At 35.2% G+C, this 17,760-nt stretch overlaps 1 protein-coding gene across 3 annotated transcripts in view; it reads right to left on the reverse strand.

Annotated features, from left to right (window-relative positions):
* Window positions 1-12,283, reverse strand: part of tanc1b (tetratricopeptide repeat, ankyrin repeat and coiled-coil containing 1b) — a 164,159-nt gene extending 151,876 nt beyond the window's left edge. For all 3 annotated transcript variants that reach the window (XM_052565546.1, XM_052565547.1, XM_052565545.1), the window contains exon 1: window positions 12,167-12,283. The gene's annotated coding sequence lies outside the window, so the exon portion shown is untranslated. The remainder of the gene's footprint in view (window positions 1-12,166) is intronic.
* Window positions 12,284-17,760: the final 5,477 nt, after the last annotated feature.

The raw sequence follows: 17,760 nt of genomic DNA on the forward strand, positions 1-17,760 counted from the left end.
ACCGAGTACTGATCCGATACCTGGGTGTATATCTGTATATACAGCTGTATATACTACTAGCCCTGTGTAAATTGCTAGAATTTTTTTATGGTGTGCTTCAGACAGATCCCTCAATAAAACATGAACAAATACATGGTGAACTACTGTATTTATTACAGTATTTTTATTATCTAACATGAATTTGACAGTATTATTTATTTTCTTATGCAAAAAAGAACTTCAAATGCAGCCAAAAATCTAACACCGCAAACTAAAAAAGGTATTTAAGTTTTACAATATAACTGTATAAAAAAACTGCAACAAATAAGTCTAGGAATATAAAAAAAGATCTATTAATCAGATAATCTCTAACAAGTAAAAAACAAGTAAAAAACAAGCAACCATCTAGGCATAATTATTATTATTATAGAGATGTATTATTATTACTGTAGGCTACAACAGTAGCTTTATATATTGTCAATTTACTCATGTAAACCAAACATTTATTTTAATGGGCTGCCATGAAGATCTTTGAGTGTCTGTGTTTATGACATGACAGTATTCTCAAATGAAACGGTAAATTCTCATGAAGTGACGGTTTATGCGTTCGTGTCCTCATGACACACAGCAGAGACTACAAAACAGCGAGCTCTCGCGCATCTGTGCCAGTCACCCACAGAGATGTAGATTTTGCGGGAGTAATATTTAAATAGTATTTTGCAGTTTAATATTCACAGACACTAGTATATATTCGGCTACTGTCTGGAGCCCTGCGTTTTGACTTACACGGAAGCGACTGAACGCAGCTGCCGGTACTGAATATACTCGAGAGTCTGTAACTACCGGTACTACAGAGACATACTGCTAACCACTGATCTATAATATAGTAGCGGCTTCACTGTCTTTTGGCAGTTTAGAATGTGATGAGTGATTCAGTCATATATAGATAAGGGCTGCTAACGCGTTTTCATTTCTTCTTCGCTGCTCTAAACAGGGGTTGCTTGTGGCAACACAGCACAACTTCCTGTGTTTTCAATGCATTTTGAGCAGCGAAGAAGAACCGTGCAGCGGTTAGGCAAAGCTTGCGGTCATAACTAGGTCTTTTTTAAGAAAATGGTATCGGATCGGTATATGGGTTCATGTACTCGCCGATGCCGATGCCAGAATTTGTTGTGGTATCGGAGATATTTCCGATACTAGTATCGGAATCGGAACAACTCTAGTTTTGATTAGTGCGAGAACCATGCGAAAATGTATGCTGAGTAGTTGAAACGGAGGCTTGCTTCTAACGATTACGTTTTGGTAGCCATGTATAAATGACTCATTCCTGACAAAAGGCAAAAGAGCTATGTGCTGCTTACATTTGAATAATGTCGGGTTGTAAATGGGTTCGGGCTTTTAAAAAGCTGTCAATCAAAATGAACGTGTCGGGCTCGGGAAATGTCGGGGTTAACTTTTAAGGCCCGATTACAGCTCTAATAGAAAATCGAATCGAAAATCGAAATCGAATCGAGATCAAATCAATTTGAGAGCTTGTGAATCGAAATCGAAATCGAATCGATCTGGAACATCTGAATCGATACCCAGCCCTAATATATATATATATATATTATGTCATATTTAGCACTTTACACTGGAAACGTTTCTTCTTTTATTCTTCTTTTATTTGTAGATTATTAAAATGTCTCATGCCTAAATTCACTTAAGTAACACAACACTGATTTGACAAAAGATAAAAACTTTTGTGCACGTTCTTTAAGACAAAATAATAGTAGTGCATTTATTATCACCCATGCCTGAACTAGCCAGAATTTTATATTATTGCATCTCTATGGAAAACTTCATAATTCACGGTTTATTTTATGAAATATTTATTCAATACCGTGTATTTTGGAAGAACAGAGTGAAACAGTGAAACAAAGTCTTTCCCTGTTTTCTGCAATCATTTTTAAAGAACACCTGTGGAAAACTGTTTCTAACTAGTCCAGAATAGTCGAAGCTCTTGATTCCACCATGTCACATTTCTACCCCACCTTAAAAACACACTATACAGCTCTACAAAAGCAGGTTGAAGTGTTGACGGTAGCATCTGCAGAGCGTGGCATTGTTCTGCTGTTCGCCTCTGGCTCGTTCCACTCACACACTGAACCATCAGAGCACAGATGAGTCCTCCAGACTCACACTATTACTGCAGGTCAATCACAAACCGTCGCCAAGATCCACTTATTTACACACTTCTTCATTCTCTTGCTCTCCAAGCAACTCTTTTCAATGAGCTATTCGAAATGAGTCCGTGTCAGGCCTGCTTCTGTGACCGGGTCACTCCTACTAAACAGTGCACTTTCATGTCTACATCACCCATTCTTCTTGTTAAAGTAGTGCCTATTTATGCTATATTGCATGTATTATTTTCATTCATTCATTCATTAATTCATAAAATAAGCATGTCTTTGACCGAAATTCTAGAATCGTAGGCAAGCAAATGTTGTATGTAGCGCAGCAAATGTTTATGATGTCAACCTAATTTTTCTTTCTGACAACAAATCAGTTGAATTTGTCAAGCTCGTAATCGTGATTTCCTAAGTGGGAAATAGGAAGTTTCCAAAAGTACGAGAAGGCAGCTTAAGTCATCATGCGACTGTTTTGAAGTAACAAGGCGGAGAAGCGCTCTCAACCCACCAAAATGGAGTGCATCGTTTTGTTAATTTTGTGGTTTATTATTTTGGATCACTTGGGACGCAGTGACACACCATTCATGACTTCTGAAGTTCACAATTTGCATCTCAAGTAAATCTTGATTGAAGGATGTTTATATAGTTGTACTAAAAAAACAAAGCAAAAATACTGGGGCAGGGTTTTCCCAGTTTAGAGAATTATACATCCTCTGGCTGTCAACAAATCTCAGACAGTCATGTGCAAACATTACTGAACAGCATCCATTAGGGCTTTTAGTCTACACTCTTAAAAATAAAGGCTCTTTATTGGCATCAATGGTTTTATGTAGAACCTTGAACATCTATGGAACCTTTCAAGTGCACAAAATGTTCTTTATAGTCAAAAAAGGTTCTTTAAATTTTTAAATGTTCTTCATAATGTTTCTTTTAGGACCTGGGGAATATTAGGACCCCAGGATATTTGGGGAAATACTGATATCTGTACACAAATTCCTTCATATTTCTGTACAAAGAAATATAATTTCTATCCAACTTTTTCTTCAACGCAGAAGTTAGCCTATGGGTGAGACTTCCAGTTCATTAGCCGCTATAGGGTAATTAACGAGAAGAATAACAATGAGCAGAAAAAAACAGTAAAACTGTTTGCACTACAAACCAGAGTGTTCATAATTAAGATAATACATTTAAAATTATATAAAGACACACCAACTTTTAACATCAAGCAGCAAAACGGACTGTTTGGTTCAGCTAACAATAGCTGGCTGGAATGGATGCAGATGAGACCAGAAGCCAGACCCACAGAATTTACAAATGATCGCACCCATTTTTAGGACAAGAAAAAGGTGGACTGGGCCCTATGATTTCTACAACGTGAAAAACACAGGCAGAATCATGGAATCCAATCATAAAAGCGAAATGTACTATTTCACGTGGAATGTCACAGAATTTGCCAAATTTGGATGGATAAATGAAGAGTAGGACAGTATACTTGAATCAAACCGCGACAGACTAGCGCCTATGAATATTACTTTACACACTAAAGCTTGTGGTGTTTTCAGCCTTTGTGGTCTCAAAATATGAGTAGCGTACATGAACATATTAATATCATTTCTAGAACTACTATGATTGTCACTTTGTGAGAATTTTAATTTTATCATATCCTATACAAACAGAAACCTAAATGTTAATGTAAAAAGAGTTAGTTTTTTTGCATGCAACATTTAATGCCACAACGATATAACTTAAGACTTTCTGCTCCAATTTAAGACCTTTTAGGCCTTTAAAGTAAATTTAGTAAATTTCACAATTAATTACAAAGAAAAGCAAAGTAACAAATTTACAGTCTTAATTAAATGTTTTGAACAAATGTTTTCTTTGCAGTAGTTTTTATATTGAATTTATCTTTGCCCTATATCACTTGACAGCATCCTCTCATTTATAAAATAATTTGATAAAAGATCTGATGAATTCTTAAAAAGTTACAGAGCTGAAAATATACTGTATAAAAATAATAATCTGACCTCAAATTGAGTACTTCTTTAGTGGTAAGAAAATGACAGACATGCTTTTCTGAAATGGAAAATTTGATAGTTGAAATTGCTATAATGGAAAGAGACTGAGAATAATGGAAATATTAATAGGGACCGTTAAATGCCCATTGACCAAAATAGCCAGAACAAGATAACAGGTGAACGCAGACCGAGGGAAGAATTCTTTACCTTGAAACAGGAAATGAGCAAGAAAAAGACAATAGCAGCCAGAGCGGGCGGTATCTCAGCTCTTTAGACGGCCATGAAGCATTCACAATGACATGAAACAAAAAGAGCAACAATTACGTTCACTTCAGTCCATCAAACAGCTCTGGGAAACAAGGAAAAGATGCCTGTGTGACCGGAAAATATGGAAATATTCCACAAATCTCCATCTATGCTATTAATATTCACTATCAACAAGAGAGTTAAACAAGCAATGCTATCTTTCTTCATTTAGAAAAGGCCATATTCTGCACTTGTGATTGCTCCACTTTTAAGAATGCAATTAATAACATAACAAGATTCACACTTAAAAAAACGTTATTAGTGAAAAAAATAAATTTACAATTAGATAAAATAAAATAAAATGTAAACTTTTTGCTCTGGAAAGCAGTATGATTGACCTGGATCTGTAAGCACTTGAACTAGGACCATATGAAATAAATTTTACCAAATTTCATTAACCATTCATTAACAGAGAACTAAATGAGGATGTAGAATGTTTACAGATACTAGTCCATATTGTGATTTGATTTAAGTGTAATGACCGACTTACATCACATTCCACGTGAATTCCGTTTTTATTACTGGATTCTGTGATTCCGTCCGCATTGCGGAAATCATAGGGCCCTATTGAACTTAACCCAAACTAAGGGAAAGTCATAAAGCTTCCCTTCCCAACTGACAGGAATGATCACAGGTCTAAACAGAGCACAGACAACTCAGAAACAGGCTGTTTTCAACACCCCGAGTTAAGTGACTCACTCGCCTCTTGAATGCAGAAAATGAAATCATGCTGATGCTGGTGAGTTTAGATTTGACTCCCCTGCACTAACATCCCTTTACTTATCTCCATACGAGAAGACAGACTCTATGAGTCAACTACAAACATGTTAATTAGGATCTGCTGTTGTTCCAGAGAACAGGCAGGACATGTTTCAGGTTTAAGACACCTAAGGGGCCACTATTTTGAAGATATTTTATATCTTCTGAAAGGCAATAAACAGAATTGACAACAGCATTTTTGGACTGTATCTCCCATAAAAAAAAAAAAAAGATATGAAATTGGACTTTTTAAAGCTGGCAAATATTTTTCTTTTACTGCTTTTCTTATTATTTAATTGTCATCTGAACTGAGCAGGTAACATCTTACAAAAAAACCCAAAACCTTTTCATTTGATAACGTAATATCGCTGATTTGAACATCAGTATTAGTATAGGGACTTGGATCTTGAAAGATTTTTTTAAGTCCCCATACTACTACTGATGTTCAAATCAGTGATAATATTATGTTATCAAACGAAAAGGTTTTATTTATATTTTTTTGTAAAATCTTACCTGCTCAGTTCAGATGACAATTACTTTGCTGTAATACTATTTGAGTTATAGGAACTTGGTCATCTTAATGACCTGAAAAGTGTGAGAAGAATACTCTTGCTTAAAGTTGAGACTTGTTTTCACAGTCAGTTTACAGTTGCACCTGAGGCTGTGGAAACTAAATCTACCTGACAAGACAGCATTCATTCACTCCAACATACACACACACACACACACACACACACACACTAGAAAAACAGAGTGCTTCTTCCATTCTCCACTCAAAGAACCCTGGAACTCAATCCAGACGGTCTCCACCTACAGTAATGCATCACCATCATTATCAGTAGAAGAATCAAGAGTACACAGCTATAGAAAGGAAATCAATCGTCATGACTTAAGGCCTTTAAATGGATCAGCTACAGATGTAGGTTATGGCTATCTGACTGAAGTCAAATATTAACTTAATCTGTAGAAAGTCTACTGGCAATCTCTAACTGAAGCACAAAAGATATGATCCCTTTTTTTAGAGCAAAAAAAAGGTGTATATATATCTCAATATTTTGACGAAATGTGAATATATCATAAATATATTCCATGAATCATCCAGCTCCACCTAAAATATGTTTCCAGTGATGGAAAGTTAAGCAAGAGTGCTGTATGTGTAAGAATTCCCACACATTCTTCTTCGAAATTCCACGAGTCTGAAGTGTAAATGAGTGAATGTGAGCGGTTGATAAACACATCACAGGTGATCAGCTACGACAGCACACAGATAAGGCTATGGGAACTTTCTAGCAGGTCAAGAGCAAAGGAGAAAGTTCGCAAACCAGTAGGTATTGGGGTTTAAAAGAAGAGTAACTAATATCTGTGAATCTGAAATAAAGAATGAGTTTGCACCAGGTTGTGATGAGCTGCAAATGTTTTCTATCTTGGCTGCATGTCAAACCTGACGTGAGTTTCCATGAAAAGCCCTTTAATGTAAAAATCATGGACATCTAAGCCCTTGTGTTGAGTAAATCAGTGGTTCACAAACGTTTTATAGCGGTGTACCCCATTTCTTCCACTTAGACTGCAGTTATTTGCCCCCTTAAATTGATTTACATGTGCAGTTTTTACCTTTAAAGAGGCAAATATTTTCTTTCCTTATTAATTGTGTCATGTTTTATGTCATATTCTTAACATTCCATTAAGTGTATTATTAATATAATAAATAAAGCAATAAATGATGGCAAGTCGCCAATACAAAACCGCTTTAATTCATTCAGTAACTAATCCATTATTAGTGTTTGTGTGGCTCAGTAGTAGAGCACTGCGCTAGCAGCGCAAAAGGTTGTAGGTTCGATTCCCAGGGAACACAGCCTAAATTCACTATAAGTCGCTTTGGATAAAAGCGTCTTCTAAATGCATAAATTAAATTTACATTTTAATTTAATCACTGAAATGACCAAATAATTCAAAACCGCAGATTAGTTTACTAATTAAACACGTCTGTATGTTGAAGTCGTTCACCAGATTATATGGATTTCATTGGAACTATTAATTATTTTGTTGCAAAAGAGAACAAATATGACAATATATATTTAAAATGTAGGCTACATTTAAAATGTTCACTGAATATTACCTTTTTTTGTTGAACTGTTGTAAAAAAAATTAATTGCACATTTGCTATCGTTTGGATATTCAGGGAAATTTTGCATTCTTGCTGGTATCTTAAACATGAAAACAGTAACAGGACAGAGTGTGTGTATCGAAGAGAGTTTAAATCGATCTCAGTCTCAGCAGCACGATTTGCTAAAGCAGCACATTCAATGCTTGTGCAATGCTTGTGTGGATGCAGTCCGTTTTGACCATAAAAGATGAGGTAAGCTGATTGGATATCATGTACTTGATCGTTTATGGCACTCCCATTTTCCTGTTTTTACATTAGAAGCTGCATTTTGCTTGTCAGAAATAAATGTTCGGTTTTAATGTTACTTTAAGTTGGGGTAGAATTAAATTAATGCCAAAACTCAATTTTAGTCATGTAGCACCCTCTGTCATCTCACGTGTCCCAGTTTGAGAACCACTGGAGTAAATCATAATAGACCCAAGCAAAAATAATTTGGCAGATGTTGAAAAACCAATGAGCTCTGTTATGAATGAAGAATAAACATGACCGAAATCTAAAACAAGTCAAACTCACAACACTTGACTTCTAAGAGTTCAGTTGGATGGTGGTGAAAAATTGGAAACTGATAAAAACAATCTCTGTCATTGCGTTTCCGACCCAAAAGATATTGGTGGCTCTAAAGGGGGTTTGGCTGAGAGATCCCCAAATTGGACAGAGGACTATCCAGACCATCATCAATGTGCCAAACGTCATAACTTTCCTGTAAATGTTCTACAGGATGCCATAGACATCAATGGCAGAGGAAACAGAATAATACAATGCATACAAAAACAATAGAGGTTAGACACCACGTCTGGCCCTTAATTAAGATGGAACAGTAAACTATAGTGGCGGAAATGGGGAGGATATCAATACAGTGGCAACAAGGGAAAAAGTCTCTGTCCCTGAGCCATCATGGCAGTGCTCTACATTTCACAGCCTGGTACAGTTTATTCTGCACATTCCCACACAGCGAGCTCACCGCACGTCCAAAAACGACAGCCCAACCAAAACACACACAGCGCTGCAATTCAATATAAGAATCTGAGACCTTGTTTGAGACCTAACTGGTTCAAGGGAGTTAATTCTAAGAGTAATAGACCTTTGACCACACTTTTGGAAAGTCTGGTGTACAATGTAGGTGCGAGTCAAGAACTGCCCTGTTAAACAGGATGAAACTATCTAACTGACGTGAAATGACCGATAAGGGATCCTTTTTTTCTGTATGTGATGGGTTTAGCTGAAATTAACACCATAATAACTAGAGGTAAAATGATATATCAATATGGATAGTTGCATCAAATTACTAAAAACTATTTATATTTTTACAGAAAGAGAAGACTTGTTTGACTGTTAAAAAGATAAAAAGACGTCAAACTGTTTCTGAACTGCCATCAAATAAATTTTATTAAAAAAATGTTTTTAAACATTTTTAAGTAATTTTTCTGTATAAATGTATTTCAACAACTAGAATCCTTAATTTTGTTGTGCATGCCCTAGATTTGCACATTTTAGAAAGCATATATATCAAAAATATTATTGTTGATTATAATTTCTAACCAGACATAACAAAAAAATATTATTATATAGTTCTGCTTGTGGATGTTAAGTTTGCTTGCTTTAACCTTACCAATAACTCCTAATTAGAAAGATATTGTCATTAGCATCATTTAGATCCACAATCAAGATAAACATAAACTGTGCTCGGAAATACACAGCATTAAAGCATGTCGACCTCCCACAAAGCACTAGAATTAGTTTATTATTTCCAGACTGACAGCATCGGAGAGCCCCACTGAAAAAGACAAACAACACAGCTTTTGTTTTGGACGTAACACAACCCTCTCCCTGGCCACTAGCACAATGTTATTAAATGAGCATTTCTCTGCAGGCCACCAGAGTCACCCCAGCACCATAAAAACATCCCATCATGATCTATGGCCCTGACAACCAGTCGCTGATGTGGATGGAGCCAGGGAGGGCAATTAAGAAATCTCTCTTTCATTCCAGTTGGCACCGCAGCACCATTAGCCCTAGAAAACTTCATTTTCCAACATTTGTTTTAAGCTTCAAAGTGCATTTGTGCCTTGCAGCTTTACTTAACACTTTATTTACTTTCCTTAAAGTCAATTAGAGATAGAAGGATGACTTTTGAACCTAAATCCCTACAGGTGCGTCATAATGTGAGTCACACAAACTCATTTATGTATTTCCAAATCACTCCAGAAGATCCTCTAGTGAGCACATGGCTATTTCAGCAAAGCAGGTGTGAAACATAATGGACATATTCATAAATGATATGGGTCCAAGACACTCAGGGCTAGAGGACTTTTAATGCCCCTCTCTGTATCTACTACATGTGTGTTTACATATGATACCAGCACCTGTTATTTGCCAGCTGGCTAGGAACCATGAGACAGAGTTCCCACACTTTTTTGACTGATGGCTTTCTATGACTTTTACAGTCATTTGTGATTATCAGATAAGAATCGTCCAACTTCAGCCAGTCAAATCAAATTACAGCACTAAATAACGCATTTCTATGGACAAAATGCATCTAAAATTAGTGGGGGAAACCGAATGAGCTCCTGCAGGAAAAGTACATGATCCAAGCTGCCCAAAACATGAGAAATCTTTAATTTAAGCTTCACGCTAAAGTTATCCTTATCTCTAAATGTCACAAATTCACACAAGCTTTTCCATTTTTGCATAAAGGACACTTGGCAGAATGTGGAATAGAGCGTTTATGTCAATAATTTTTTTATCGAATTAATTGAAAAAATAATCTGCCACCCAATCGATTATCAAAATACTCACATTCAAAAAGAGACAAGAGCCGAGTATGATTAGACTCATTAAAGATTTAAAATACCCATTACTTTTTAAATTTTTTGTAAGTTTTAAAACACAGTTTTAAAACGTCCTGGTTTTCCATGACCGTGGGAAGTCTGTACAGTCGATCCATGGTAAGCTTTCCTAAGGGTAGGAAAAGGAGTGTCTTCTGTCAACAGCACACAACCAACCCACATGACTCAGCTCCATAGAGGAGAAGAGGGCATTAAAACTCCATCACAACACTGATGATGAGGGATTTCTGCCTCTCTATGATCCTAGTTTAAACGGCATGAGTTTTGGAACTTTTACAAATCTGACTAATTGTGCAAATAAAAATGGCACAATGCAACTGTAACAGACTTAAAAATAGCTGTCATATGAATGATAGATATATATATATGTATATATATATATATATATATATATATATATATTCATAGTATGCACAATCTTCGCCTGACTGGGATTTATAGAGGGATTTTATTTGTGCAGATTCTGGCGTATGCATCGTTTTATAAATCTGAAAATGTTTAAATCTGCACAAAATCTAGCTTTTGTGCCTATGTACATTTTTTAAGGATGAAGTCTACGAAAAGTTTTATAAATGAGACCCCAGAGCTGCTCTGAAAGAAAACTTTCTAAAAAAATTCCTAGGTTTATTTGAGAAAAACCATTGTCATATAAACTCTGAAACTCAAAGGTCCGCAACAACCAGTCAAAATAAAAGTCTGATTTAACTTTAAATTAATTATAAATATAATAGCACTGCAATGTACTTCAAAGGTACAATACCAACTATAATATTATCCTTTATAATAATTAATTTATTTAAACATTATTTTTTAAGGAATATCATGTTCGCCCACGTTTTAACTTTGTATGCCTCGGTTTCGCAGAACTTTGCCAAAAATAAAAGATGTTAAATTTTCTTTTGATAACACTTTATACCATTAATTTAAATGCTAAAGTGTGATATAGATATACAAAAGGTGTACAGCTTTATTTTTTAAATGAAATTAAACTTATGATTATTTTCAGAAGAGACTTCAATACTTTCATTAACATGGATTCAAGTTTGTTGTAACTCAAACAACTGACTTAACTTGACTCAAATAACTTATTCTTTAAAAGTCAGTGTTACTTATAAGAGTAATTGTGTAATAAATAAATTATCATATTATCAGATCTGAAACCGTTACAAACCGTTACAAACACATATTAAACAGAAAAACAATATGAAACACCAATATATATGCATTTGTTTGGGCTCTTAGACACCCCAGTGATTTATTAAAAGTAATTTTAAAGTTAACTTTTTATTTTATCCTTAAAATTACACAAACATATATTATGTAAACAAAAACTTTTTTTATTTTGGATGAGATTAACCGCGATTACTCGATGTTTTTACGATAATCGACACCAATTAATTCATTCAAGAGTCGATTCATCTGTCAGATTGAGTCAAGTGCTGGGAAATGAGTCAGACTGAGAGAGAAGTTTATATAAACTATGTGGAATAGCACATTATAAACCCACAGCGAGATTCAACATTATAATAAATGTGATGATGCTTCCCACTACAATCCATAAATCCCAGAGATAACCCACGGATTCAGATTTAACTGCCAGAATTCCCACTTCAAGAGAAGATGATCCTTGCAGGACACACCAATAATCCAACGACATATGTCAAAGAGTTTTCACCCTACATTAAGCAGTTGATAAACCACATCCACACACCCAAAACACCGCCGGTATCCCACGACAGAGAAGCAAACAAGCCTCGGCATATTCCCGTTCACTCAGGGATCAGGAATCGCCAGCGAGACAAACAGCGCCAAACTAATTTTCAAACTCCAACGGAACTCACGCGCCTCTGAAAAAGGATGTGGGAACGATTTAAACACTTCATTAACATCCACCGGCGGCAAAGGAAGATGTAAATGCTACATTACCTGATTTATGTCATGAATTATCCGTCTGGGAAAAGTTTTGAGGACTCCGCTTCTCTCTCTCTGAGTCTCAGAAAGTGACTCCTCCCTCCTCCGCGCGCGTGCACGAGCCATCACGACGTCGTCTGCGCCGAAGTATGTTTACTATCAAGGGGACTTCGTTCAGCTAGTGACGTATCTAGCACCAATGTTAGGGAGTAACTTTTTTATTTTTTTATTAAGGTATCAAATTCAATTACAAACCAAATAGAAAGAAAAAAGATGAGAGAGAGAGAGAGAGAGAGAGAGAAAACAACAACAACAAACAAAAATCACACCATAAGATAAAACAAAATAAAACAGGAATAGAAAAAAGAAGGATGAGGGTCTTATTCTAACAACAAAAACAAGTTTGCAAAAATCTTTAGTTCATTCTGCCAGTTGTTAGGGAGTAACAAGTTACATATATTGAAATTGCGAAATTTAATTAATTACAAAATAAATGTAACTGTAATCTGCTACAGTTATGGATTTCTAAAAAAAAAAGTGTAGCCTAATTAAAATACAGTTACTTACAAAAATGGTCACATCTGAATATTATCACACAAACTTAATTGTTTCTTTTTCCAAATAGTATTGACTGCTCTAATGTGAGGAGTTAAAGAGTTTTGGACACAGGACACATGCTTATTCGATCACTTTTATTTCCTATTTGGGTTTATGTAGGCTATATAGGCTACTTTATTTTAATTTTTTTGATGAACTATTTTTTTCCCTAAAGCATTGTTAAATCATGTGTTTCCTGACATAGCTATCAAAGATCTGATTTCAAAAACAATGTCATAGATATTAAACTACTGTATTTTGTTTTGATTTTAAATTTGTATTTAATCTCAAAGTAAAAAGAGGCGCTAAAGTCTTATTTTGTGGTGGCTGTGCTTTTAAATACAATCTTAATTCAAGTGATGAAGAGTAATACTGTAAGGTTAACCCTGCTTTAAATGTTTAAAAATGATTAACAGTTCAGTAAAGCCAACTTTACTGAACTTATAAGGATATTCAGGGGCAGATTGTACCCTAAAGCACCAAAAGAGGTGGTGCATCACTCATTTTTACACTGGTTATGGTGCAAAGTTGAGAATTTCTTTTCTTTAAAAAAAAAGAACTACATTTATCCTTGTGTTTTGGAAAATGTTTAGTCAGCTTGAAATGAACCCTGGAAGCAGAACCATATAAAAGGCCTAGATTTACCGCAGGAAAGATGCTTCTGTAGAGAATCCTATGGCAAATGTTCTGTTCCTGAGGTTCTGGCGGAGGATGTGATGAAGTCTTTAATGCAGTTTGACCTTTGCTGTTCCAGTGCACAGGGTGAATGCATGCACTTTAGCAGGATCCTGTGGGGATTCACTCATGTGGTGAGTCTAAAATAGAGCCAGATCTCCACAGCAGCTGTCCTGCAGATGTTTGTAATAATGAGAGTTGTAATTACAATTCAAAGTGAACTGGATATGCTCTTAAGCCCGAGTGTGCGTTAAAATGCATGTTTTTTAGGAATTAACTCAATGCTGACACCATCTGGAAGAGAGAGTATTTGCAAACCTATGAATTGTTTACCTGCAAAATTTTTTGATTATTGTCAATGTTGAAATATAATGTTTTTTTCAAGAGAACAGGATTCATCTGATATACAATGCATTTGTAACATTATTAAATGTATTTAAGGTCACATCTTTACATCTACCTCTTGTCAAGCAGATATTTATAAAGTCTGAGTAATTCTAACAACATGTGATAATCATGCTGTAATCTATAACCAACACACACACACACACACACCTGTTGTGGGCGTCCAGTGGCTCTGGTCCAGGTCTGCTGGTCGAGTCTGTGTCTGTGTCTGTGAATGTGAATCAGTTGCTGTGTTGTTCTGCTCAACAGCTGCTGACTGAGATGATTTGTGATGTGGTGGAGTTCCCACATGAAAGCTTCTCCTAACAAACGCTGCATGTGTAATACGTAATGTTAAAGAGGCAAAAATCCAAGAGTTCGGAAAGATGTTAAACACATGGTTAGATCACATTAAAGGGCCCATGAAATCAAAATGAGAATTTGTGGCTTTCAGTCCGTGTCTTTTAGCTTTGAGACTATCATCAGCTAACAGGCAACGTTCTGTCAAAGTTTTGTCAGCATTCTTCCAGTAACAATGTTTGTTCAGAGTTATCTGGTCTCTTATGATGTTAGTATAAACCATTATTTATTCATTGATTATGGCAAGTATTTTTTCTGAAACATTTAGTTGGACATTTGTCTGATGTTTTTTTTAAATGTTTCTTGTTTCAGAATGCTCAGGGAACATTCAAATGTAACGCTCCTATAATGATTACAAAATTATGTTCCCTATTTGTTCGCGTAACCAAACATTTTTTAATCATTTAAAAAACTGGACATTTTGAACGTTCAGAGAGCATTTAGAACTGCTGTTTTCATAACTTACTGCAAAATGAATTTTTTCTATGCATGCAGTAAATTAATGCATTTGCCAAATTGTGCATAAAATACTGAATTCCTCAGTGCAATACAATACAACTTGAGTTTCTATTTTAAGTGTGACATGAATTTGTAATACCCAGCAGCGATTTTCGCCATCTCTTTTCTGACTCATTTCGTTAGACTGGCATGTTAAGGCTTAATTCCATTCTGGACATAGACATCAATCGGAAAAGATGAAGATGCTTCATAAGTACACATTTCATGCTGTAGCTGGATTTTTTGAATATTGGAAACTCAGCATAGGGTAACCCAGGTACTTACTTGAATATATATATATATATATATATATATATATATATATATATATATATATATATAAAGCTGTAACAAATGCACTTTTGTTAGAAAGCGGTTCAACGGGGACAATGACATTGGAATATGCTTCATAAAAATACATGAATGCAAAACAAGCTGTGATGTGAAATATATGAGCATTAGAATCAGTCTCTGGATTCATTTGTGGGATATTTCTAAGCCTCACACTAGGCATTGCCTTTAATCTCTATGCATGCTGGGATTGTGCCTGTATGTGTCTCTAATTCACATACAGGTAAACGTGGATCATTTGCATTACATCTGATACCAATATAACCAGCCTGAATACATATTAGATCAAATCAAGAACGGAACAAGGCATACACTCTTAAAAATAAAGCTTCCAAAAACGTGTTTTGTTCATTGATGCCATAAAAGAATCATTTTTGGTTCTCAAAGAGCATTTCAGCGAACAGTTCCTAAAAGGACCATTTTGAAGATCATTTAAAAAATCTTAAGAACTTTTTTTGTTCAATAGATGTTCAAGGTTCTTCATAGAATGAAGATTATCATTGATGATTATTTTTATTTTATTTTAAAAAGTGTAGAGGAATTTTTTTTTTTTTTTTTTGCAAAGAACAAGAAATAAAGAAAAGTAGAAAATAGACAAATCTAAAGCATCTGGATATTTAATTACAAAATCAAAAGAAAATGTGAAATTATTATTATATTTTATGTGTTGCATAAAGAAAACGATGCCTAATTGTGTGTATTAATTTTTTTTTAAAGTTAAATTAAATTGTTATCTAAAATCAACCTTATTTCAAATCCTAACTCTTAATTGCTTTTTATAGTCTATTTTTTATGACCATATTTAGATTACTTAATGTATTTTCCTTTATTCCCAGCAAGTTCCTATTATAGTACTATACAGCAAGTTTTTACATAAGTATATCCATTTTTGGTTTTAGGTGAAACATGCTTAAGTGTCATGACAATAATTGTGCAATGCATTTCTAGACAACGTTTATATTTCTCAACAAACTAACTTTAAGCATCTTACCAGAAACCTTCAGATCAAATGTTTTTTATTATTACGAGCAACAAATTCAGTCAAGCATGTCCAAACTTGAATGAGTAGTGTTTATGATCCTCCCTTCTTGTCTTTATCCTTCCAGTACGTTTGAGACTCTCATTATTGGCATTTGGCCCGTTCACACACTCAATAGGGACTCTTTTGTGCTGTCTCCATTAGACGCCTAAACACACTTCCTCCAGCCCTCATCACACTGACAGCTCAAAGCCACCACACAGAGTTTCTTAACAGAGCGCTTCATGTCACAACCAGAGACTTTGGCCTGCCTTCCCTGAGAAATGTCACATTAGACAAAGCCATGATCTCACGCTTTATGAGAAACATCAATGAAGATTAAAGCACATCAATGGTAAAACTGTCATTACAGTATACTGTAACATTTCCCACCAAATATGTATTAAAGGAATAGTTCAGACAAAACTGAAAATGTGCTGAAAATGTCCTCACTCTCAGATCATCCAAGATGTAGATGGGTTTGTTTCTTCATCAGATTTGCAGAAATGTAGCATTGCATCACTTGCTTATCAATGGATGCTCTGCAGTGAATGGGTGCCGTCAGAATGAGAGTCCAAACATCTGATAAAAACAACACACTAATCCACACCGCTCCATCAGTTAACATCTGGAGAAGACAAAAGCTGCGTGTTTGTAAGAAAATTAATCTATCAGGCAGCATTTAAACTTAAAACCACTGCTTACAACCAAAATACATTTCCATAATGTTTCCTCCAGTGAAACAGTCCATCTCCCATTGTCTCACATCACAATCCACAAACATTTGTTTAGACCGTTTGTAAACTGTGCTTGATTTGTGCAGATTTCTCTCCTGCTTTACTTTTCACTGAAGAAAGCGTTATTATGGACCCTTATTGGATATTTTAGTCAAAAAGAACTGTTTAAAATGTGTTAGATTTCTTACAAACACAGCTTCTGTCTTCTCCAGATGTGAACTGATGGACTGGAGCGGTGTGGATTACTTGTGATGTTTTTATCAGCTGTTTGAACTGACGGCACCCATTCACTGCACTGGTGAGCAAGTGATGCAATGCTACATTTCTCCAAATATGACGGAAAAAGCTAACTGATGACTCGAGTGTAAGCAGATTTTGATTTTTGGGAAAACTTTTCTTTTAACATCTTTGTGAAAGTTTACCGTCAATGACAGTAGATTTAGTTCTTTAAGAGTATGCATTCTTAAGTGTAAATTCCTGAAAATAAACACCAGACCAGAGCTTTTTTCCTTTGGTTAAATCTGATAAATTGCTTTTTATAGAACTAACAAATATTGCTACAAGTGCGACTGAATCATATAATTAATAATGTTCATCGTCTGGCGGACTACGTCATATAAATTTTTCTAAAAATCCTGTAAAACGTGCACAAACTGACAGTCACCACCATAAGCTACGACTAAATATTGTAGAAACAATTTTCTGTAAAGTTGCTTTGTAATGATTTGTATGGTAAAAAGGGCTGTACAAATAAACTTGAATGGAATACACGCATAGAGATTTTAAATAGTATCTAAGTTTGAGTTACAGTAGCATTGGTTTTAAATTTGTGTTTGTTAAATTGTCTTTTTGATTGTGCACTTATCGTTTAGGAAGAGTTTATAAATACACACTTCACCCAAAAGCAGACCCAAATTTGGGTCTTGGTTCTGCGGAATGGATTCTATGCCACCTAACGGTCATGAAATGAAACTACAACCAACATCTCA

The sequence above is a fragment of the Carassius gibelio genome, chromosome B9 (assembly GCF_023724105.1).
Source record: "Carassius gibelio isolate Cgi1373 ecotype wild population from Czech Republic chromosome B9, carGib1.2-hapl.c, whole genome shotgun sequence".
In the NCBI taxonomy this organism is placed as follows: Eukaryota; Metazoa; Chordata; class Actinopteri; order Cypriniformes; family Cyprinidae; genus Carassius; species Carassius gibelio.